The 24,447-nt window shown below is 50.6% G+C and overlaps 1 protein-coding gene across 2 annotated transcripts in view; it reads right to left on the bottom strand.

Moving 5' to 3' along the window:
• Positions 1–24,137, bottom strand: part of Dnmt3a (DNA methyltransferase 3 alpha) — a 139,837-nt gene extending 115,700 nt beyond the window's left edge. Inside the window, exon 1 of one of the 2 annotated variants that reach the window (XM_045149784.1) lies at positions 24,016–24,137. The gene's annotated coding sequence lies outside the window, so the exon portion shown is untranslated. Of the gene's footprint in view, positions 1–23,412; positions 23,467–24,015 lie in introns of those variants that run through there. The other variant, XM_045149783.1, reaches the window with a different exon arrangement.
• Positions 24,138–24,447: the final 310 nt, after the last annotated feature.

Raw genomic sequence — 24,447 nt, 5'->3', positions numbered from 1 at the left:
TCACTCCCCACTGTTGTTCTGTGAAACCATCACACCCCACAGAGTGACCAACACCAGCTCTTCACACCTACATAGTTCCTTTGCCAGCTACCAAAGTGGCACCTCTCTCCCAGTCTGTACCCCACATCTTGTGAAATATTCAATCCCCCAAATTCATCACTCCCCATCCCCAGTCCAGCCTATGCACACCATCTCTTTTCCATTCCTTCCAAACTGGGGGTGTCAGTACCACCTGCACCAAAATTACAATCTCCTCCCTCTTCACTGATGAGCACCATCTCAGATTAAGAGCCTACAACCTCTTCCAGGGGCCTCAAGATGGTCCCACTCACTTTCTTCTGTGCTATTCCACCTTTTCTTCAGCCCCAATCCAACACCTCTAAGATGACTGTCTCACATCTTAGCGACTTTGCTCTCACCTCAGAAATGACCCACCTATCATATCCCTGTCCACAGTAAATCCATCAGCACCCAAAGACCTCAATCCCTGCTCTGTCCAAATAATCATCACCCCAAGAGCCCTCCTGATCTCCAAGCTTTATCTGAAGCCTAGTTGGCAGCAGGCTGACCATGTGATCTGATAAACCCAGAAACCTCCCTGGAACTTTTTTTTTTTTTTAGCACATGCTTGGGAAAGATGCTACCAGAGTCACAGGTGAGTCAGGGGCTGCCAGGCACTGTCTTGTGGTCATGTGGAGTGAGCTAGACCAAGAACAAAGAGCCGAGGGATGAAGATAAGGAATCAAACATGGCAGTTGTCTGGTCTTTGCACCTGGCTCTACCTGGGGTGAGGCCTTCCTGAGTTTTCAGGTAATATGAGCTTTCCCTATGAGGGTATGAGCAAGCCTTGGAACTGATAGGAGCCTGACTCATATACTGATATCACTTAACCTCTAGAAGTCTTCCAGAGAGGAAGGTTGCTTCAAACCCTGACCTTCTTTCTTAACTTTCATGTTATTTATTTATTTACACACATGTAAAGAGGCCAGAAGAGGATGTTGAATATCCTCCTATTTTGCTTTTCTGCCTTATTTCCCTGAGACAGTGTTACTGAACCTAATACTATTACTATTACTATTACTATTACTATTACTATTACTATTACTATTACTATTACTATTTTTCTGGTTACACTAGCTGACCAAAGAGCCCCAGTGATTCTCCTGTCTCCAAATGTCAGCAATGGGGTTACAGTCATGTATGGCCATGCTAGGGTTTTATGAGGGATTGAACTCAGGTCCTTATGCTTGAGTAGCAAGCGCTATTACCTGCTGAGCCATCTCCCAAGCCCTTCCTAACCTTCTTTCTTATCAGCTGGGTCATCAGATGCAAAATTATACCTCAGTTTTCTCAGGTATAAAACAGGGAGAGGGGATAAGAGGACTCACCTCAGAGAACTTTGATAAGACTAAAAACAGAATGCATTAAAAATGCTCACAAGAGGGCTAGAGAGATGGCTTAGTGGGTAAGGTGCTTGTCTGCCAAGCCTAAGGACCCAGGTTAGATTCCCCAGTGCCCATGCAAGCCAGATATACAAGGTGATACATGTGTCTGGAGTTTGTTTGCAGTGGCTGGAGGCCCTTTAATCATATGCCTTTAATCCTAGCACTCGGGAGGCAGAGGTAGGAGGATGCTGTGTTGAGGCCACCCTGAAATTACATAGCAAATTCCAGGTCATCCTGGCTACAGCAAGACCCTACCTCAAAAAAAAAAAAAAAAAATTGTGTGTGTGTGTTAAAAACAAACAAACAAAAAAAGACCCAAGATCAGGACTGGAGTGATGGCTCAGCAGTTAAAGGTGCTTGTTTGCAAAGTCTGATGGCCTGGACTTGATTCCTCAGTACCACTTAATACCAGATGCACAAAGTGGCACATGCATTTAGAGTTTGTTTGCAATGGCATGTGGTACTGGCACACCCATACTCATTCTCTCTCTGCCTTTTTCTCCCCCCAACCTCTCTCTTAAACAAACACCCAACATCACAGTTAGTAAGGGAGGGAGCAAGGTTCAAATCCAGGCCATCCCATTCATCACACTCTCTCATAACTAATGTGTGGCTTTTGTAGTTCTGTTCACTTTGGACTCTGGTCAGAAAACAGCTTCTGGTCAGTTTTCTGCTCCTGGCTTGGCTTGTTTGCACTGGGGTGGGGTATGCTATGGGCACTACCATCTTCTAATCATAACATCCCCAATACCCTGCTCAGTGCCAAAGCCAGCACCTGCCACATGTTCAAGGACATCCACACAACTATTTTATCAAGGTATGAGTAGGTTCCATTGTTATCCACATTTCATAAAATAAGAAACTGAGGCTCCAGGAGGTTTATTACATCTCTTAGGCACCATAACTAGAAGGTCTCAGAACAGGATGATGAATCCAAGTGTGTCTCACCCCAGAGCCTTTGCAAGAAGGGCAGCACTTAGACAAGCATGCTAAGCTCAGACCCCTAAAGCCAGTTCCCCAGTCAATGATCTGTGCTCCCGGGAGACCCGAGATCCATAATTTCCTATTTGAGCTGGAGGAAAGGTAGAAATGAATTCCATGGTTGATGAACTTGCCCTCACACCACCCTATCATCTGCTGTGATCGTACAAGCTAGGGTCCAGCAGGAGGCTGAGGGGAACACTCTCCCCACCACACCTCACCAAAACCTCTTTGTATTGCAAAACTGAGCCTGGGTAGGGGGGCAGAAAGGAGGACTTGGTGCCATTTTTGAGTAGGATGGCATCATTATCCCACTGCTCTTTCAGAAGTGTCAGGCCAACAGTTCTGTCACCTTGTCTCCACTTCAGTGTTCTCTTTTCTGACTCAGGAGTCGTGATGAGATGACTTTTGGCTTTCATTCCCCACCCTGCCACCAGATGCCAAGACACACCATCAGCATGGGCACCAGCAGGAACTTTTATGATCACACCACACTTCCTGCCACAGTTCTGGGGATGACTGACTCATGGTCTTCTCTGCTCATGCTAATGGTTATCATGAAAGAGTCCCCAAAGTAAAGAGAACGAAAGGTTTATACCCAAAATAGTTGTTGCAAAGGAGCTGGAACTGTTCTCAGGAGCCAAACCAAAATGAGCCACTAGCCTTCCATAAAGGAACACCCATTGCTAAGTGTGAAGCAGAGAAGAGGCCTGCCTGGGGCTGTGTGTGCTTTGACAGCCAAGGGCAACAACAACTAGGCCCAAAGACGTTGTAAGAATTAGCTATGTGGTCCCTGATGGCTTATATGGCAGCTTCTCTCCTTCCCCAGAGGTGACACATGGGCCATGGCTGTGTGCTCACCTACTCTTTCAGCCTTCTCTAAAGAATGGGCCACACCTGCCAACCATAGCGACTCTTCTCTCACTCTCTCCTTGGTCTTCTTTGCGTAGCTCCCCATCCCATAGCCCTGAAACCAACTAGGACACTGTGCTAATCCCCAAAGGAAGGATGCTTCTACCAGTGTTACCCAAAATGGTACCACTAGACGGTAAAGACATCTGCCTGTTTTTTTTTTTTTTGGGGGGGGGGGCATTTGGCCTTTGAATCACCAGTCAGGAAATAGTTACTGTTTCTCCTGCTTACAAGGTGAAATTAGTTTGCTGGTACATAACAAAGCCCAGGAACACTAGATCTGAACCAAGGAATTCCAGTGGGCACTAGAGTGCCCATGTCCCAAAGTCAGGGTTGATGGAAAACTACAGAACAACTGAGGATTCAGGTCCTTCAGGAATGAGTCTGAGTCATGCCACTGAGTTAAGGAAGCACGACCTGCTGAGGCTCCCTGGCTCAAGTGCATGGGAAATACAGAATGAAGAATGGGAGAAGGAAACCAGATCACAAATCTGATGTGAGCAAATGCAGAAATGAGGCTTTGTGTGCTTTTGTGTATTTCCTATTTACTTGATATTTGTGTTTATTTGTACATATGGTTACCAATGTCTCCCCCACTCCTTTCCAATATTCAGAATCAGAGAAAAAATTAATGGGACTATGAACAAGTTTGAGAAATTATTAATGTAGTCAGGGATTAATACCCTGATTGCCTAGGACTCCTTTGGGAAAAAGGATGAGGAATAATTAATTTATTCATTTTTTGAAGGGAGAGAAAATGAGGCATATGTATATATATATGTATGTATGTATATGTATATATATATAAGAGAGAGCGAGAGAGAGAGAATGGGTGTGTAAGGGCCTTTAGCTGTTGCAAACAAACTCCAGATGCATGTGCCACCTTGTCCATCTGGCTTATGTGGGTCCTGGGGAATTGAACCTGGGTCTTTGGCTTTGCAGGGAAGTGCCTTAACCACTAACACATCTCTCCAGCCCCTAATTTATTTATTTGGTTTTCCAAGGTAGGGTCTTACTCTAGCTCAGGCTGACCTGGAATTCACTATGTAGTCTCAGGCTGGCCTCAAACTCAGGGCAATCCTCCTACCTCTGCCTCCTGAGTGCTGGAATTAAAGGTGTGCGCCACCACACCTGACCTAACTTATTTATTTTTGAGACAGGGTGTTACGTAAACGAGGTTGTCCTGCTACGTAGCCAGGGACAACCTCCAACACTTGATCCTCTGCCTCTGACCTCCCAAGTACTGGCATTACAGGTGTTCATGACCATGTCCAGCTAGGGTGACAACTTCACCAGCAGGAAAACTGCCAGGTCAGGACAACATCTGGTTATTTTGTGGTTGTATAGGAGTTCAGATGGATTTAAGGAAGCTGTGTAGCGAAAGGGGTGAACTCTAACAGTTACCAGTTATTCACCTTTCATTGGCCGCTTGGTAAAAATATGGATGGGCCCTTTAAATATTTCTCCTTTGCTCGTTGGTATCACATAAAACTTCATAGTAGGGCTACAGAGATGGCTTAGCTGTTAAGGCACTTGCCTACAAAGCCTAAGGAGCCATGTTCAACTCTCCAGGTTCCACATAAGCCAGACACATAAAGTAACAGAAGCACACAAGGTCACACATACACACAAGGTGGTATATGCATCTGGAGTTCAAATGCAATGGCTGGAGACCCTGGTGTGCCAATTCTCTCTCTCTCTTGCATAAGAAACAAACAAACAAAAAACTTGATTGTAGAGGGCATTGGAGAGCCGGGCGTGGTGGCGCATGCCTTTAATCCCAGCACTCAGGAGGCAGAGGTAAGAGGAGCGCCATGAGTTCAAGGCCACCCTAAGACTCCATAGTGAATTCCAGGTCAGTCTGGGCTAGAGTGAGACCCTACCTCGAAAAACGCCCCCCCGCCAAAAAGAAAGAAAGAAAGAAAGAGGAGCTCCCCACTGCCAAACTCCACAGGGCTGCCAGGCTCCTGTGATGCAGACAAGGACTCCAATATCTGGCTCTAGAGGGTATAACATCAGTACCTGATGGCCAGCAGTTTCACCCAGCATTTCCCTAGAAAGTCTAGGAGCCAGGCTGGAGAGATAGTTCAGCAGTTAAGCATCTGCCTGTGAAGCCTAAGGACTCTGGTTCGAGGCTTGATTCCCCAGACCCACAAAAGCCAGATGCGTGTCTGGAGTTTGTTTGCAGTGGCTGGAGGCCCTGATGCACCCATTCTCTCTCTCTTTCTCTCTATATGTTGCTCTCAAATAAATAAATAACAACAATATATATATATATATATATATGCTGTATATATGTTGTATATATATATGTTGTATATATATATATGTTGTATATATATATATATATATGTTGTTGTTATTTATTTATTTGAGAGCAACAGACATATATAGTCTCCTTAAAATAAAAGAAAGTAAGTCTAGGAGCTGTGTGCCTCCAGCAAGACACTATCTCATGAACAGCTTTTGTTGGGACTCCAAAGGGTGAATCTCTACTAAGCTCTAGAGCTCAAATTTCCTGCAAGTTCTATCCACATGGCACCAGTGACTACTTTGCTATCCAGGGAGCCATGGTCATGCCTTTCCCATCAAGTCTGGATTTTAGCCCTGGGGACCTCTTACTTGGGCATTCTGGTGTCACTATAGGAGTAGGAGCTCTTCTCATAGCTGCTGCTTCTCTATTCTTGAAGTTCTTTTTACTAACCAATCCCTTGCCATACCAATCTGTTATAGTGGATAATGTGTGTGCGCATGTGTGTGCGTGTGTATGTACATGCACACATGTGCCGTGTATATCAGTGTGGACAATTATGTGCCATGAAGAGAGCATGTGGTGGTCAGAGGACAATTTTCAGGGTCAGTCCTCACCTTTTACCTTGCTTGAAGCAGGGACTCTTGCTCAGATTGCTGCTGCTACATCTGCCAGGCTTCGAACCTCTCCTATCTCCTCTCATCTTGCCTAGGGTCACAAAAGCCCGTCACAGCTTCTGGCTTTTTTACATAAGCCACGGCATCCAAGCTCAGGTACTCAAGCTTGTGTGACATGGGAGCTATCTTCTTAGCCCCCTGATAATTCTGTTTTGTTTTGTTTGGGATACTGGGAATTGAACCTTGTGCAAACTAGGCAAGCACTGTACCATCGGGTTATGTCCCCAGCCCTCTAAATTTTTTCCTACTGTTATTATTGTATGTATGTATGCATGTATATGTATATATGTGTGTATGATGTGTATGGGGCACATGTAGAGGCCAGAGAACAACCTCAGTGGGTTTCTCCTCTCCTTCTACCTTCTTTTGAGATATGGTCTCTCTTGTGAACTTCGTATTCTTTTGGCTCCACCTTCCATTGCCATAGGCTCATTAGGATTATCAACACATGCATCACTTTGCATCCATCCAGCTTTATGTGGGCACTGGGCATGAGAGAAAACTGGTCAGCAGGCTTGCAAGCATTTTTTTGTAAATATTTTATTATTTTTAAATTTATTTAGAGAGAGAGGAAGAGGCAGATAGAGAGAAAGAATTGGCTCACAAATGAACTCCAGATGCATGTGCCACCATGTGCATCTGGCTTATGTGAGTCCTGGGAAATTGAACCTGGGTCCTTTGGCTTTGCAGACAAGCATCTTAATGGCTAAGACATCGTTTTTAACCACTGAATAGTCTCCCCAATCCTGATAATTCTTTTTGTTGTTGTTTTGAGTTAGGGTCTCACTGTAGCCTCAGGCTGGCCTCAAACTCACAATAATCCTCCTTCCTGAGTGATGTGGCTCTGATAATTCTTTTTTTTTTCACTGCAGCTCAGGCTGACCTGGAATTCACTGTGTAGTCTCAGGATGGCCTCCAACTCTTGGTGCTCCTCTTATCTCTGCCTCCCAAGTGCTGGGATTAAAGGCATGTGCCACCATGCCTGGCTTGACAATTCTTTATATTAAATTTTCCATGTTCAAAATACCATATGGTTTCTGTCTCCTAATGGACCCTACCTGGCACTCACAGCTGTGAAGGCCTTTCCTTCCTTATGGCTCTCCAGCCATCTGACCATCTCCTTACTTTAAGCACCCACTCATGGTAAGCATCATTCCTGAGCCAGGCCCAGGATGAACCACAGCCCCACATGTGATGCTCACAAACCTGTGGATTCCCCAGCACTCTGTCCCCAGCCATGCCACCACTCTGTGTTCTCTGCCTCTGGCTTCTGAACTCTGCACCCAGGCCTGGAAATGAGTCTTGTCCCCACTGCTGTTCACAGTTGCTCCTCAAGCCTTGCACTTGGCCTTCATCTCTGCTCTCAGTTCTCCTTCTGTAAGAGTCCTGAGCTCTATGAATTCAGTCTCATCCTGCAGGACTCCATCTCTTGTATTCTATGAATCCTCACAGGGTAACACAGGTGACCTGGAGTTATCTGAAATCCTGCTCTTGAGAGTCAGCGCCTCATATTTCCCTCAGAGCTGGCTCTATTTCCTAGCTTCTGTATCTGCAGAAGTGGTACTATTTGCCCCTCAGCTGCTCAAATCCAAAGCAGTAGAGAGACTCAGATCCCACCTTCTCTCTTCAGTCCCATGTCTTGCTCCTCTATGGTGTCTGTCTGTCTCTATTTTATGTGTGTGGTGGGGGAGGTGCTCATGTGTAGGAGTGTGTGCATGCACATATGTGCACATGCTTGTGAAGTCCGGAAAAAAACCTCAAGAAAATCATCTACCTTTTTTGAGACATGGTCCCCCACTGTCCTGAATCCTATCAATTAGATTACACTGGCTAGTGAGTGAGCCCTAGGGATCTGCCTGTCTCTGCCTTCCCAGAGCTGGGATTACAAGCCTGTGCAGCCACACTGGCATTTTCTGTGGGTTTTGGAGATCGAACACAAATCCTTTGCCAACGGAATTATTTTCCCAGCCTCCTCCAGTTAACTCCAGGAAGCTTGTGCCATGGGACAATAGCCTCAGTGATTATTCAGTAGTAGGTGTCCTGGCCCATCTTCTATCTCCATTCCACCCTCTCTATAGATTATTCACACACAATTTGGCTTCCTCAGCTAAATTCTGATGCTGTGAGAAGGTCTACAACTGCTGATGGTGATACATGCACAGCTCTATGAGTGTTCTAGGAGCTGTCAAACTACACAACTGCACAAAATGTGAATTCTATCTCAATAAAGTTGACCCCACTAACTGTCAAATAATTTCCTCACATGGCCAAAGTTCCATTCTGTTCCATTCCTACACCAGTGGCTGGCTACATACACTATGGTTTCTGCCTCCTAGCTGATCGCATCATTCCATGCTTAGCTATTGTCCCCAGATGATACCCCTTTTCCTATACTGTGTCTGTTCATACCACTCTCTCCTCCAAAAGGGAGGACCCTCTTGAGGCTCTCTAGTTCCTGTCTCCCTGGCCCTCAGGCTAACATGTTTCCTTCTTCTATCCTGTCTGACCCCCCTCCCCAGAGGTTTCTAAGTTTCTGTGAGTGGTCAGTCATTCAACATTTCATGTGTATATAGATGTGTCTATTCTCCAAAACAAATGAGGTCAGAGTTCAAGTTTTGCTCTTTCTTGCCACTATGGTCTATAGTTGGACATGTTCCTTACCCCATTCTAAATGACCCTTGAGGAAATGAGGAATGTGCAAAGTCACTCCCAGACAGCTGCAATATCCTTAGCACAGTGCTACAGTGCCTAGAGTGACCCCTCACAATCCCCATTCTATGAGTCTCTTGGCAAAGCCCCCAAGGCTCTGCACCAATAGAAAGGTCACCATAGGAGCTCTGAGGTGCTTGTCCATCACTCTAGGCTATAACTGGTAACTGCCAAGGGCTTTTTAGGCCCTTCTATACCCAGATGACAAGGGGATAGAGATCATGAGGATCTTAGGGTACAAGTGAACCACAGAAAAGGAGATGGATAACCTTCTACCTTTTCAGGCCCCTGGAAGCTGAGTCCCTGGCTTGCCTGTGACCTCTTTTTTCCAATGTCCACAAACAGCTTCCCCCATGCCCACTTTGTTACTTTCTTCCTAGACCACCTAGCTAACCTCTCCCAGGTCAAAACTAAAAGGTTCCCCAGGGTCTTCAGGGCTTGGGAGCTGTATGTGGGGCTCAACCCCTCCTCAGACAGTATAGCAGAAAGGAGTCATTGCTCTCAGAACTTCCCACAGGCCCAGATCAGCTGTCCTCCACCCCCAGTGAGGCAAGGAGGAAGAGTCCCACATCGTACCCACGTCCCTTCCCAGCAGCCCTGCCCACTTGCCCAGCTAGTGGCCCAGCCAGACTCAAACCCAGACCCTGGCTCTGATGCTCAGGAGTGAGTCTGTTTCCTAATCTATAAAATGAGAAGAATGAGAACCCTTACCTCATCTGTCTACCTTAAGATGTGAGAAAATCTGAGCTGAATGTCTAGCACAATGCCTGGCACATGGTAGACATTTGGCAGATGTTCATCTAAACAATTATGCTGTGATTCAGGATAAACAGTCAACACTGGGTTCCTAGGAAATCTGTACTTTTTCTAGCCCAGGCTGACCTGGAAGTCACTCTGTAGCTCTAGGCTGGCCTTGAACTCACAGTGATCCTCTTACCTCTGCTCCCAGTGCTGGAATTAAAGGCGTGTACCACCACACCCAGTTAGGAAACCTATACTCTTTATTTTTTTTCCGAGATGGGGTCTCACTCTAGCCCAGGTGACCTGGCATACACTCTGTAGTCCAGGCTAGCCTCAAATTCACAGTGATTCTCCTACCTCTGCCTCCCAAGTACTGGGATTAAAGGTGTGCACTACCCCACCTGGCTCTCTAGACTCTTAAGACCCATTCTGGAGCAAGTAGTGTGAACTCTTATGTGGCTGCTACAGCCTGATACAGGGTTTTTTCTAAGTGCTATGATTTCCTTAAGAGTCTCTCCATAGCCACACAGACCCAGACACACACTGATGTCAAGCACAGGTGCATACATGGACAGGTGTACAAACAGAACAACAGAGACAGACACATACACAGAGATACAAACACACAAGCATAAATACACAGACACACAGAGGCACACTGAGAATTAGATGTATACAGACACAGATGTACACACAGGGAGAGACACCCCAAAATTCAGATGCACACACAGCAGAGGCAACAAGCACATACATGAGGATAGATACAACACACACATAGGCAGAGACACAGGAACACACAAATAATGCACGAATACAGACACAGAGGCACACAGATACACAGAGATGCACACATAGAAATAGACACAGAGACAAACACACAGATATAGACACAGGTGCACGGAGACACTCACAGAGACACAGATGCACACAAAGGTTAACAAAGCACAGAGACATACACATAGACACATATGTGCACACATAGATGCACACATAGAAATGAGACCCACAGATACACAGAGAGATTAGCATGCAGAAACAGATACAGGGGCACAGACACATGCACACACAGGCACAGAGTGGCTTGCACAGTGAGACCCAGGAGCCGCAGCCCCTGGGGCACCTGAAACACGAAGTCTGCAGCTGCCTCCATGCAGGCATGCGCTTCCACATTTCACCTGCTGTGTGGGCCAGAGAGGCATTTGGAAACCAACTTGGGAACCTCATAACCATTCAAAACATTGTTCTGCAAGAAAATATAGAACATTGCCCTATAAACAAACATTTGCAATAGAATTCTTCTAAAAACTGGGAATCGCCTGTACCAGAACACTAACAGAGCAAGATGAGAAAAACCACATAAACTTGGTTTGCCTCTACAAAATTAATACCAATTACAAAAACATTTATGTGAACTGCTTACCATTTACCCCTAATTACCATGCAAGGCAATTATGCATATCATTAAGAGTATGTAGGATTAATTATGCTGTACAATTCATGTGATTATACCACCACACCCTGAGTTCACAGCAGCCTAGCCTGAGGAAGGGCCAGGGTTCTTACACATCTGGACAAACCAGAGGAAAGACAGTTTCACACTCAGATTGACAGCAGGCCCCCTAGACCCTGCTACTAGCCAGGGGTAGCCAGACATTCACCCAGGCCCCTCTGTTGAGAAGCCATCACTGCACAGAGCCTCCAGGGTATAGGCATACAGGTATGCTTGTGAATGGACGTGGCTGAGGTCATAAGGCTACAACACAGCCAAATAGCCACCCTGGGTGCCACAACCCACAGTCTCCCAAGCTCTAGTTCTGCAAGTAGGCAAGTCCATCTCAGGGCCAGGCCACACTCATCTCATCAAGCCCACCAAGGCTCTGCACCCCTCTCCCTTGATACTGTGTGCCTGTCCAGGCCAATGAGCATCCTTATTGCCTGCCCCTGCCCCCACCTCTACAGAGACTCTCCTTTTCTGACAACCCAGCTACCATTCTCAGCAGCTATTGGAGGCAAAGAACTGGGTCTAAGGAAATGGCTGGAACCTAAAAAAGAGGCCTTTGCAAGACCAGGGAGCTCAAAATGGACCAGGGACAGGAGAGCACAGGCCTCTCGGGAGGCAGAGCACAAGGCACAGGGAAGGGAGACTCAGCACACATGATAGGGAAGGGGAGCAGGCATGTGTGTATGTACTTTCCCTGTGCCAAATTGGGAACATGCATGGTTGAATTTAAATCCTCAAACACCTGTGAGGCCAACTGCCTAAGAATTCTTTTAAATGATGAGTGAAATAAAATATCCAAGCTCAGTGCAAGAAACAAATACTAGGCAAACAAAAGTACAAGCCTGTGAGGTTGTCTGCTTTACAGGTGTCAATATGAAGACTGAGATAAGCAGGGTGATCTACCCAAGGACACATGGCAAGAAGGTGGCACAGCCAAAGTCAAACCCTGTCTGTCCAGAACCAAGTCTGGTGGCCTTGGCATACTGCCACACTGCCTCTGCCTGAGTTCAGCAATATTGACATGGCTCATGTCATTTTTCTAGAAATTCTCTGGAAACAGCCTTCAGATTATACTTTATGAAATATACCAAAGACTCCTTTCTTTGAAACAGTTTTCATTTGTATTTTTCCTGTTTGGCTTACCAAAAGTGCTGGCCCCAGGTTGGCCCTCTAATCGCTACCATTTTACTCCAGTGCCCTAACATTTTCAGAGGTGGTGACACTTACCCAGGAGCAGCAGCCAGGGAATGAAGGGCAGGGCCTCACCTGGCAGCTTATCTTAGTGGTTACTGGGAAGCAGAAGCCACAGCTGAGGTCCCAAGCAGCAGCATCCCTGCTGTGTGCAGCATAAATGACTGCTTAAGTCACTGGCTCCCCTAAGCATCTTCAGGGCTGCGTGGCAGTGATGTTATCAATGCCACTGTTCCTCCTCCATCCCAGTGGACTCCTGCTCTAGGCTTTCTGAGGCAGCTTTGGCATACTCCTTCAAGCCTGGCCCTGGTCCCGGCCCAGGCTCCTTTGAGGAAACTGAGCCACCCCCAGGCTGCAGCCCCACTCTTACCTCCCTAGGAAGCACCCTAAACTCTGCTGCCCCTGCATTCATTTCTGCACTGGCCTTCTACCTGTGCACTAACATCAACCTCTTCCATCCTATCTCTTCTTCTTGGTGCCCCAGAACAAGCTCTCTTGCATGTAACTATGGACTAGGATTGAAAGCCCAATATTCCTGCTCATCTGTGGATAACATCATAGCTGGCCAGGCCCAGCCCTCTGGCTTCCTACTGTATCATTCTCTATACTTCAGCCACATGAGACACAAATGTGCCCTTGACCACCTTGCTAACCAGGTTCTTCTAGCTGTCCTTTCTGTGGCAAGCCCTCAGCAGGATCCTTGGATCTCACCTGTGTAGCCAGTGCTGAGCACCTAATAGGTCTTCCATGGAAGAACAGATGGATGCCATTTGTGGGTCTGAAGCAAAAGACCTCCACAGAAAACTGAAGGGCTGCCAGACCTGCCACCTTGAGGCCCAGGTTCAGAAGCCAAGCTGTAGGGAGGGTGTCAACAGAAGAAAATGCAGAGGCAATTGCTCATCCCCACTGGACTCTTCAGCTGAACTTCCAGTACCAGGCAGGGCCCCCAGGCCACCATCAGTCAGGCTGGGAACCACAAACCCATGAGGAGATGGCAACAAGCACCACATTATTGCTGCCAATAAAACCATTAGGAGCCACTGAAGTGCCAGCTGCCAAGCTGGCTGTGGTCTAGACCCTCCTATGCTCTAGGCCATGGGTAAGAGCCAGCCCTGCCAGCAGACCTGGAACACAGAAGAAACCAGAGGGGAGGAAGGAGGCAGGGTATAGCGCTTGGGAAACCCCACATGGGCAAGACTGTACAGCCAAATCTTTGCTTTGCAGAGGAAGAAACAGAGGCCCAGAAAGTCAGCCTCTCTGTTGGCAATGAGCAAAGGGACCTGAGTCAGACAGTGAAAGGTCTAGCCCTGTTATTACTCCAACCCTCACCCCAGTCAAGCATCCATGTGGGTCTTGGGATCATTCTCAGGATGACCACCTTCCCTTCATCCTCGGGTGCTGAGGACAACAGGTCCCACAGCACAACAGGGCTGTCATGGAGGTTCTCCTCAAGCATAAGCCATCCAGGAATGATGGCTCACTTTAAGAAAGGGGTGCACCCATCCTGGGCACCTATGTACTGACTGTTTTCACAGTCCTGTAGGATTTAGACTGTTCATAGCTGGGCAGCAGCTGAGCACTGACAACATGCTAATCCCCTGGTGGGGGTGGTGAGCTGCCCCACTTCTCTTTTACCCTGCACATCTGTGTCCACCTGTTTGGGACCAAGGGTCTAGTCCACAGAGGGAGTGACTCTGGGCTTACTTCCATGCTGGGCTATTTTGCTCTTCCTGCTTTATTCCAGGGTACATGCAAAGCCAGGGGCAGCCTCAGAGGACCAGCTCCAAGAGGTACCCATGACCAGGCTGGGGAAGGCATTTAAAAGTAGAGGAGAGTACTGTTGCCAAGAAACCTGTTCTGAGCCTCCTGGGGCAGTAATGTGATTGCAGGCATAGTAATTTATGTCTGTTGCCTTCCTCACCAGGCTTGCTACCACCTACTTAGGAGCCTCCAGATCAGAGTTGGACACAATGTGAGCCCACATGCCATACAAGCTCCCCAGATAGCTCTCTCCCATGATAGGTCTTCTGAAGCCCCATGCTTGTCCTTTTCAAGGGTAGCCTTTCCAGATGCTTTCGATAGGTCCAGGCTTTCCAATCCTGGGCCCATCCTCAGTTATATTTTCAGCCCCCAAGAAATCATCTGGACAACAGTCCACCACACTAATTGCTCTGGAACGATCCTCAAAGATTTGTCCTGATCCTGGGCTAGAAATGACTCTTCAGTTACAATGCTAGAGAGCTAACTTTGTCCACTGTCCTGGGGGCTAAATATAAGTACTGTAGCTCCTGACAGCCCAGGATTCCAACCTATAAGCTTTCTAGGAAAGACTCCTCCTACAAAGGTTAAGATTACCTGCGTCACCTTGTCCTCAGTCTCTAAGACAACTGTTTATCCTCAGTCCTATGGTGACCTTCCCCCTACCCCACAGTCTCATCTGCAAGCTTTCAGAAAGTATGGTTTTCCCCTTGATTCCAGATCTCTCTTGATAGCTCATCAAATTGTTCATTTCCACGCTTGGTGTTCCATCACCTTGGCCTGTCTTCAGCAAGAATCCTATTAGGTCTGCTTTTCTAGGAGCCTCATTTTAGGATCTCTTTTCCTTTCTCTATCTTTCCCTCTTCCCTCCTTCCTTCTCTTCCTTCCTTTCTTCCTACCCTTACTACCTTCCTATTTCTTGAGATAAGGTCTCATGTAGCCCAGGCTGGCCTGTACTATGCAGCCAAAGATGACCTTGAACCCCTATTCTCTTGCCTCTGCCTCCCAAGAACTGAGATTATAGGCATGTGTCAACACACCTGACTTTTTGTTTGCAATAGGGTTTCACTCTGCAGCCCAGGGTAGCCTAGAACTCACTGTGCAGTCCCACTCATCTAGCCTCAAACTTCCAATAACCTCCTGTTTCAGCTGGGATTACAGGTATGGGCCACCATGCCTGGCTTCTTTTGGTGACTTCTTATCCCTGAATCCCAGCCTGCCCCTGGCTTTGGATCTCTGCTGGTTCATACTGTTCAGGATGAAACCCAGCTCTACGCTGTTCAGGGTGGAGCCCAGCTCAACACTGAGGTTCCCCATTACAAATGTTTCTGAATAAAATCTGCTTCTACCACTTTTTTTTTTTAAAGGTATGGCTTTATTTCTCTTGTTGTCATCACAAATAAACACATGTTAATTTACATTTTTTTCAAGGAATACAAAATGTATGAAGTAAGAAGACCAGATCTTTTCTGGCAGATTAATGTATACCCTCATAGGACAACTTTTTCTATACAAGCACTAGCTCATAAATGAGAACTGTATCTACCTTAAAAGAAATTTTTTTGGGGGGTGGGGTTCGAGGTAGGGGCTCTCTTTAGCCAAGGCTGACCTGGAATTTACTATGTAGTCTCAGGCTGGCCACAACTCATGGCAATCCTCTTACCTTGGCCTCCCAAGTGCTGGGATTAAAGGTGTGCACCACCATGCCCGGCTTTTCCACCCTACTTTTTGAGACAAGGTCTCTCACTGAACCTGGGCTCACCAGTTCAGACAAGCTAGTCAACAAGCCCTAGGAATTCTCCCATCTCTGTCTCCCTGGGATTGGGATTATGGGAGCCCCCAGCCATAACCAGATTTACTCTATGGACACTGGGGATCTAAACTGAGGTTCTATTTCTTATATAGCAAACACCATCCACTGAGCCATCTCCCAAGCTCCCACACTATTTTTATAGTAATATCATTTGCATGTGTACATGTAAAATGGAATGCATGTTTGTATGTGTATGGGCACACGTGTGTGGCTACAGTGTATGTGTGTATATAGAGAGGCCAGAGGTCAACACTGGGTATCTTCCTCAATCATCTCCTCCTTATTTTTTGGAGACAGTCTCTCACTGAATCTAGGATTCACTGACTTAGGTGGACTAGCTAGCTAGCTAGCAAATCCTAGGGATCTTCCTGTTTCCATCTCACCAGCTCTGAGATTACAAATACACGCCACCACGCCCAACTTTCTCATGGTGCTGGGGATCCAAACTCAGGTCCTCATGTTTACATGGCAAGCATTTTACCCACAGAGCATCTTCACATATACACTGCACTGCTCTCTTTGTGTAACCCACATCAACTCGTGAACCTCTAATAGTCAGATACCCTGCTGCCTCATTTCAAAAGCCTATGGGGAATCTATTTAGATTCCCTTTATCCATAAGTTTATCCTTTCAGAATCTATAGAATTAATCACATAAGGCCCATTCCTTCAGCAAGTTTCCTCTCCAACGGTCTGTGCTTGCTAGGTTGTTGGAAGATGACTCTGCCTGGCATGGGCTGGGCACACTCGCCTGTGCCTCTCAGGGCTTCTGAGGAACTGAGAGAAGGCACACTCCAGGGTCACAGCCAGTCACAGACATTCTCAATGATGCAGCCCATATCCCGCAATAGCTCAGGGCATAAGCCTGACCCCTCAATCCCATAATCGCCCCTGTTGTGTCATTTACAAGTAAGAGTCACTGGAATCCAGTGGTCTAGCAGATCTGTTGGGTCTGCACCAAACCCCATCAGTAAGAATGCAGACCTAGGAGACAGGAGACCCTAGTTCCAGCTCCCCACCATGGCTATAAAATGGGTTGCCTGTCCATCCCATCTATGAACCCAGAAGGGACCACTAATAATAAACTCAGAATTTAAAATGACCTTCACATTTAAAACAGAGAGGTAGATCAATAGGGATGACCACAGGAAAAAGAAAATGGGAGCCCTGTCCTGTACTTAAATAAGGCTGGGAAGATGTAGGGTCAGAAGACCACAGCAGGATAGCACTGGGTAGTGCTGAGTCATGGTCAGTGCTAAGAAACAATCCTGGCCATACTGGGATTCAGTTAGGAAAGCCCCAGGCATCCACACTTCCTCCCCTGTGCTGTCTTCCAGACAGACTGGTGGCCTCAATGTGATCAGCAAGTGAGATGTGGCTTGGCGGGCCATTGTCCCCCAACCAGCCTTGTTGGGGGCTGCCAAGCATCTGTCTCCATACCTGGTGCACCTCCCCCCCCCTACAGAGGCATTGGCTACTGTAGGTATCTCTCTCCCACTGGTAGGTCTCCAGTATGGGGAAGGCAGGGTGGATTCACACTGCAGGAAGCAGCCAGTTAGACCCCTAATTCTCTCCTAGTACCTTCAGGAATGTTCCAGATGATGGAGTGTCTCTGCCTGCTGGGTGGGCAACAGGAGATGTTGCAACCATTGGGAGGCCAGAAAAAGAACACTTTTTTTTTTTTCCAAGAACACTTTTAACTTTACTTTAAAGTGCAAACCAATTGTTATTGCCATCAGTGAAAGGATCAGGAGACCTTACCCCTTTCCTTGTCACTACTCCCTAGGGCTGGGTAATTGTAACCCTGCTCTGTTCCTGTGCTTGTCTGAGCTCTTAAACTCTAGTCTACAGACTGTGAAGAATCAAGTGCGCTCAGTTGGCCCCTCTGTTTTCTGATTTCTCTTCACCACCCCTACTTGACCCCTAGCAGGGGGGTTACCACACAAGAGTTACTAAGTACAGGGACTCTCTCCCCAGACCCTTGCAGGGCCTTAGCCAGACCTCCAGCACACCCCAGCTACAAGTTACATCCCCCAGCACCCCAGTAATGCCTTTGTGCCATTCAGCTTCTGAGCTCTAAGGCCCTTCTGAGATGCCCACTTTCCCAAAAAGCCTGTCCCAAGTCCCTTACTCTGCAGTTGCTAATCAGCTGATTACTTCTCAATTCAGTGTCCCCCCCAAAGCCAGCACAGGGCCCAATGCACAAGAAATACCCAGCAAATAAATCTCTGACAAGTGGAAACAAACATGGAGGAAAAGGGACACTGAATTCAAGACTGAATAATAATAAACAGCTGGACTAGCTTGAGGGACTGAAGGTGCACACACAACCTGTTGACAACGCCATTTGTTAGATTCAGGAACAGATTGCCAAGACTTTCAAGCAGAATCAGCACTTTTCTCATTTGACCAAGATTTTGCAAAAGAGGCAGGAAGAAGGGCAGAACTTCTTAGAGGCCTTCCCAGTGTCACCACTCCTCTTCCCCATGAGCTGCCCAAATGCTGAAATCAGGCAAAAAGCAGACACAGTCAATCCACTGAGAGCTAAACTGGCTAAGGTGGTGACCTGCAGCCTCATCTCCACACACACTGTGAGCTTGCACTGACATGATGCATGTCACCTCATCTCCTCCACACACACTCACACTGTGAGCTTGCACCAACATGATGCACGTCACCTCATCTCCTCCACACACTGTGACCTTGCACCGACATGATGCACATCACCTCATCTCCTCCACACACACTGTGAGCTTGCACCGACATGATGCATGTCACAGGCGAGGCTTGGAGAAATCTAATGAAGTTGTGGAAGTCCTGCAGCTGGGTGGAGTCAACACCCAGCTTCTTCTGACTCCAGGGTCTTCCTCACACACTGCCAACAAAGTTACTTGTCTGTCCACATGCACTGCAGTCTGCATGCACAAATAATGCAGACACAATGGGCACTCGGCTCCATCTTGCCCACACACCTAGCCAAGTGAGGTAATTTAGACACAAATACAAGTCTCAGGGTGATGCTTCACACATCTCAAGTTTGCTCATTTTTAGAAAGAAATACTGTAGTCAACAAGACAAATGAAGACGGCTGTGATGGCACAGGCCTGTCACTCCAGCATGGAGTGCCATGGGAGGCTGAGGTAGGATATGAGGCAAGCCCAGGAATTTAAGACCAGCCTGGGTAATATATCGAGACCTTGTCTCAAAGATAAAAACATTTTAAAAATACAAATGACTGAAAATAAACCCTCAAAATTGACATGGTATGCACACACATGTGCACATATACCTGTACATACAAGAACATGTATACACACACCACTAAACTGATATAGTAGCATCTTTATTATCCTAGCACGGCGGGTAGGGTAAGGTAGGAAGACTGTAAGTAGTTCAGGACCAGCCTGCACTACATAGTGAGACCCTAACTCAGAGAAATAAAAATGCGGGTGGAAAGAAATCTGGCTCCTTTCGTTTATTATTACAGCTGTACTCAAGTGCAGCAAAGCGCCTGCAGAAGCCCAATCTCACATGGCCTCTAGTATCCACCAGATACTAAAATGGGGGTAGAAGCAATTCCCAAGGGCCGCATCCTGGCCCCAACTGCTAGGGGCCACAAATACACTTGACTACCAGTGGGCATGTGTGGCAGAGGGGACCCAGACCAACAAGCTGGAGGTAGCAGGAAGTAGTGAGGGGCAAAAGAATATTATAGCACACTAGTGGCCCTTCAGCCTCAGGCCCTGGGCAGCACTGCTAACCGTGGGAAGAACTGGGCCTGGCATCTCTTTCACAGCCCCAACCCAGCTCCTGAAGTTCTTAGGGTATCACGCTCTCACCCATTCTCTTCCAATCTGCAGTTCTAAGGTTTGATGTGTTTGGAGGTGGTTTGCCTTTTAATCTGGCTTCCCAAAACATGAGAAAAATGAATCTTTTTTTTTTGAGACAAGGTCTCACTGTAGCCCAGACTGGCCTGGAACTTATTAAGTAGCTAGCTGGGATTACAGGTGTATGCCACCACACCTGGCTTTCAAAACATGAGTCTTTAAGAAGTCTGGGAAAGAACACAGGTCTCTCAGGGAGATGCAAGCTCTTAAAGTGGCCTATAAGCAGGCAACAGCCTTTGGGTACAGCATCAACAGCAGACACCAGAGGCCCTAGCTTGCCTCCCAGGAGAAGGTAGAGAGTTTGAGTAAGCTTCCCTGACATTGAGCACTCACTGAGACCCCAACAGGGCATGCCAGACTCACCAAGGCAAACTGATAGGGGAGTGGACCCACAGCAGCTAGAGACAGCAGCCATGGCTCCCCAGAGGGCAGACTGGACTCTACTCCCTCCTTCCCAGAGACCCTGGACAAGAAACCATTGCCTGTCCTGTCTTGGGCTTTTTGAGGGAACAAATGACATACAGGTGTATGAAAATGGTAATAAAATGTCCTTAAGAACTGCGGGGTTTACAGCAGATTGGACTTAGACATGATCTTACTTATTTGACTTACTTATTACATTCACACATGATCCACACACAGGGATTTCCACACAAACCTACAGAAGGGTCCAATGTGATGGCCACATGTAGGTTAAACTTTTACACCTTCTGCAGAGTTAGACTTGACAGACCTGCAGGCCCCTCTCTCACACTACCCCTCCTTTCTGACATCTACCCCTCAGAGGTCCCCTGCTATCACACCTCATCTTCTAAGAAGCCTTCATCACCATGGCTGAGGGGAATAACTGACCACCGTGCCCCCATTCTGGACTTGAAATTCCCTCAAGGAGAACTAGAGCCATAGAATTTCAAAGTTGGAACGGGCCTCCAAGCTGTGTCCAACACCCACCCCACAGAGGAATCCTGTCTGCAGACACCCTGACAGATGGCCACTGACTGCCTTTCCTAGGCTCCTTCAGTACAGAAGGCAACCCATTCACTGGGGACATTCACTCCTGGAGTCTCAGAGGGATTCACCTTTCCTAGGGTCAGGCTCCCAGGGGCACAGCCTGGGCTGGCTAAGGAGGAAATCTCGGGTCAGTGTCAGCACAGGAATCAGGAGCTACGGATTTGACTGGAGGTTGAAAACAAAGCACCAAGGAGTAGGAAGAGGAGCAAGACAAGAGACTAGAGAGAGCTCCAGAGAGGGCGTCACAGCCCAAAGAAAGGGGCCCCATGAGGAGGCAAGCGGGTGCCAGACACATGATACAATTTAGCTGGGCCCCTACCTGGCTGCAAAACACACACATACACACCTGTCTGTCTGTCTGTCTCTCACGCAAACTTTGACAGAGTCGCCTATCAACAGCTCTTCCACCGGGGACTTTAATGGATCCCAGGCGCAAAGGGGGCCAGCCATCTTGTCTCAAAACCCGCGGGCACCTCGACAACCCAACAATCCAAGGGAAAACTGGCTCTACAAACCACCTGCAAATGGTCTCTGCCACAGAGGGGACAGCCCAGAGAGGGTCCACCCCACAGCTGGACTTCCAACTCCTGGCTGGCCAGTCCTAACACCCCAACAACCCAAGAATAGCTGCCCAGGCTGCAGCTGTCACATCTGTGAGAGGGAGGAGGCCCAGAGGAGCAGCACCTGATCCCAGAATCCCTGCGCAGTTCAGCCTGCCCGCCCAAGAGGAGGTTCAGCCACTGGCAGCCTGGGTGAAACATGAAGACTGAACTGTCCCCAGGGATGCTCATGGCAGTCTCTGGGCAGGGCAATGGGGGCAAGCTGGGTCACAGGGCGAAGGGTGCCTCCTCAGAGCCTCCTGTCCGTGCTGGTTTGAGAAGACAGTTGTGTGTCTGTGGGTTTCCAGCTCCCTTCACCCCAGTGCAGACCAGAACTGCCCAGCTGGGTGCAGGACGCCATCTTGGGTCAAGGTGCAGCCACGGGGGGGGGGGCGGGGGGGGGGCTTGGAGGGAAGGGGCTCCCCTTAGGAGACCCGGAAGGCTGCCCCTGAGAGCCACTGGAAACCCACTCCCACCCAGGGTGCCGACACCTACTCAGCTGGAGAGAGAGAGGGCTGACAAATAGGGGAAACAGCAGAGCGGGGAGGAAAAGGAGAGAATGTCCCCCGAGAATGCAGACTTCAGGAAAGCAAAATGCAGTTTGGCAGCTGGAGGGCCTCGGGCCCCAGCGAAGAGGGGTTGGGGGAGGCCGAAGGGGGGGGCGGTCCCTGGACCCGCGCCAGCTCGGGCCGCGCGGAAGGGAGGGAGGGAGGGAGGGAGAGAAGGAGGGAGGGCTGCCCAGGGAGGGGAGCTCGGGTGAGGGCGGGACACGGCCACAGCCGCCTGTGGCTCCGAAGCTCGGGGTCTTCGAGGTGCGGGGACGTGGGGCCACAGAGCCCACTCGGCAGCCGCGGCGAGGCCTCGTCCTTCATCGTGTGGATGCGAAGCTTTCAAGGACACGTCTGCACCGGCCCGGCGGGGGTGCGTGTGCCCGCGTGCGTGTGAGTGTGTGTGTGCAGGGGGGGGGGCGTCTGCTGCAGGAGGCGACCCCGGTATCCTCACCCGCGTCCTTTGCAGCCTGGCTGTCCCCACCCCCGCGCTTTCCGGCCGGGGAGCCGGGCCCCCCATCCTCACCCGCCCCGCCCCCACACTGCGGCGGCGCCACCGCCGCCCCGCTCCCACGGCCCCGCAGCGGGGGCAGGGAGGGGCAAGCCACGGCGACCCCCGGCGACCCCCACCGTGTCACCCTGCCCTAGTCGAGAAGGTGTGCCCCACAAGTGGGCACGCTCCCCACCCCCGCCGGCCCGCCCCGCCCAGATCCGCAGGCGCCCCGCACCCCAGCCACAGGTGGCCGGAGGAGGATCGCGGCGCAGCGCTCCTCCGCCGGGCCCACGGATCACCCCTCGGCCCGCCCCCGGGTCCCTCCCGGGTCCCCCCGCCCCGCAGGGCTCGGGAGGGCGGGGGGGAGGGGCGGGGGGCCGGGTCGTGCCAGGCTGCCATTTTCTGCCGCCGCGGCGGAGCTCGCGCCCGGCCGGCCCTCCCCCCCTCCCCCCCGCCGGCCGTGGCCGGGGAGCCGCTGATTCCGGCTCGGGGGTCCGCGCCCTGCAGCGCCCGGGCCGCAGGTCCTCTCCGGCAGGCCCCGGGGCGGGGGCAGAGCCCGGAAGGCGGAGGCGGCCGAGGCCGGGGGCCCCTGCGGCAGCACCGGGCCCGGCTCCGTGGCGGAGGCCGGCCGTGGAGGGGGCCCCCGCGGCATTGTATGGACTTGAACTTGAGCCCGAAGACGGGCGGGGAAGGAGGGGGTAGGCGTCGCGCCGGGAGCCGGCCGGACGGGAGGGGGCGCCGGCCGAGCCCGAGGGTACATAAACAAACCCTCCAAGCCCCGCGCCAGCCCCGGCAGCCCAGCCCGCCGTCCCCACCCGCCGCCCCAGCCCGGCGGGCGCCGGGTCGCGGGGGTCCACGGCCGGCCTCCCGCCCCGCCAGCCGCGGCGCTCATTACCGTGTGGCCGGTCGGTCGGGCCGGCCCGGCTGCGCGCCCTGCTGCCGCGGCGCCGCGTCCCGGCTCGTCCTCTGCTCTCGCCGCCGCCGCCGCCGCCGCCCGCGCGCCCTCCTCCCGGCCCGCCTGCCTCGCTCGCTCCCTCCCTCCCTCCGCTCGCTGTCGCGCTCCCTCTCTCCGCCTCCTCCGCCAGGTCCCCCCCTCCCACCCCTTCTCTCCGCCTTCCTCCTTCCCTCCCTCGGCCGCCCGCGGCCCAGGCCTCCGCCCGCCGCTCGCCCCCCGCGGCCGCGCTGGCCCTGGCCCCGGAGCTGCGGAGGCCGCCCGGGAGGCAGCGCCGACTGAGGCCCCCGGGGCGCCGCGGCGGGAGCGGCCTGGGCGCGCGGCCGGTCCTAGCGCCCTCGGCCCGACTTCCCGGCCTTTGCGGCTCCGCCGGGGGTCGCCACCCGCCGGGACATCGGAGGGCCGGGACCCCGCTGCGCGCCGGCCGGACCCCGGGTTTGGGCACCACGCCACCAGCCGCGCTCCCGGGCACCCCGCGCCCGCCGGTCGGAGCCGAGCCCGGGGCCTGGCCGCGGCTTCCCCTTCTTCCGCGTTGCGCCCCGCTACCTGCGCTGCTTCCGCGCTGGGTCCCCGCATCCAGCACTGGCCGCAGGGACAGCGGCCCCTCCTCTCCGCGGGCCGGTGTCAAGTGCCTCCCCCCGCAGCCCACGGAGCCCCCGGCGGCCTTCGCCCTGCAGTTCTTCCGACCTCCGCCAGAGCCCACTGCACTCTGCCGGCCTCAGCACTGGGACTGGGGACAGCTACGTCTGACCCGCGCAGCAACCCTCAGCTGGGTGCCGTTTGCCACAGGCTGAGGCGACCAGCTGGCTCCACGGGGCCAAGGTGGGAGAACCAGACGCCTCTAACCCACCCCAGAGGCTCGAGTCTCTCTGTGTGATGGGCTGCCTAGAAAGGAGTGAGCTCTCCTCCATACCTTGCTGTGTCCCAGAAGAATTGGATGCCATCAGATGGGCACTGGAAGACAGAGATCTCATGGGG

The sequence above is a fragment of the Jaculus jaculus genome, chromosome 5, assembly GCF_020740685.1.
Source record: "Jaculus jaculus isolate mJacJac1 chromosome 5, mJacJac1.mat.Y.cur, whole genome shotgun sequence".
Lineage (NCBI taxonomy): Eukaryota > Metazoa > Chordata > Mammalia > Rodentia > Dipodidae > Jaculus > Jaculus jaculus.
The sequence above is the reverse complement of the archived record's forward strand: the minus strand, read 5'-3'. Positions and strand labels throughout refer to the sequence as shown.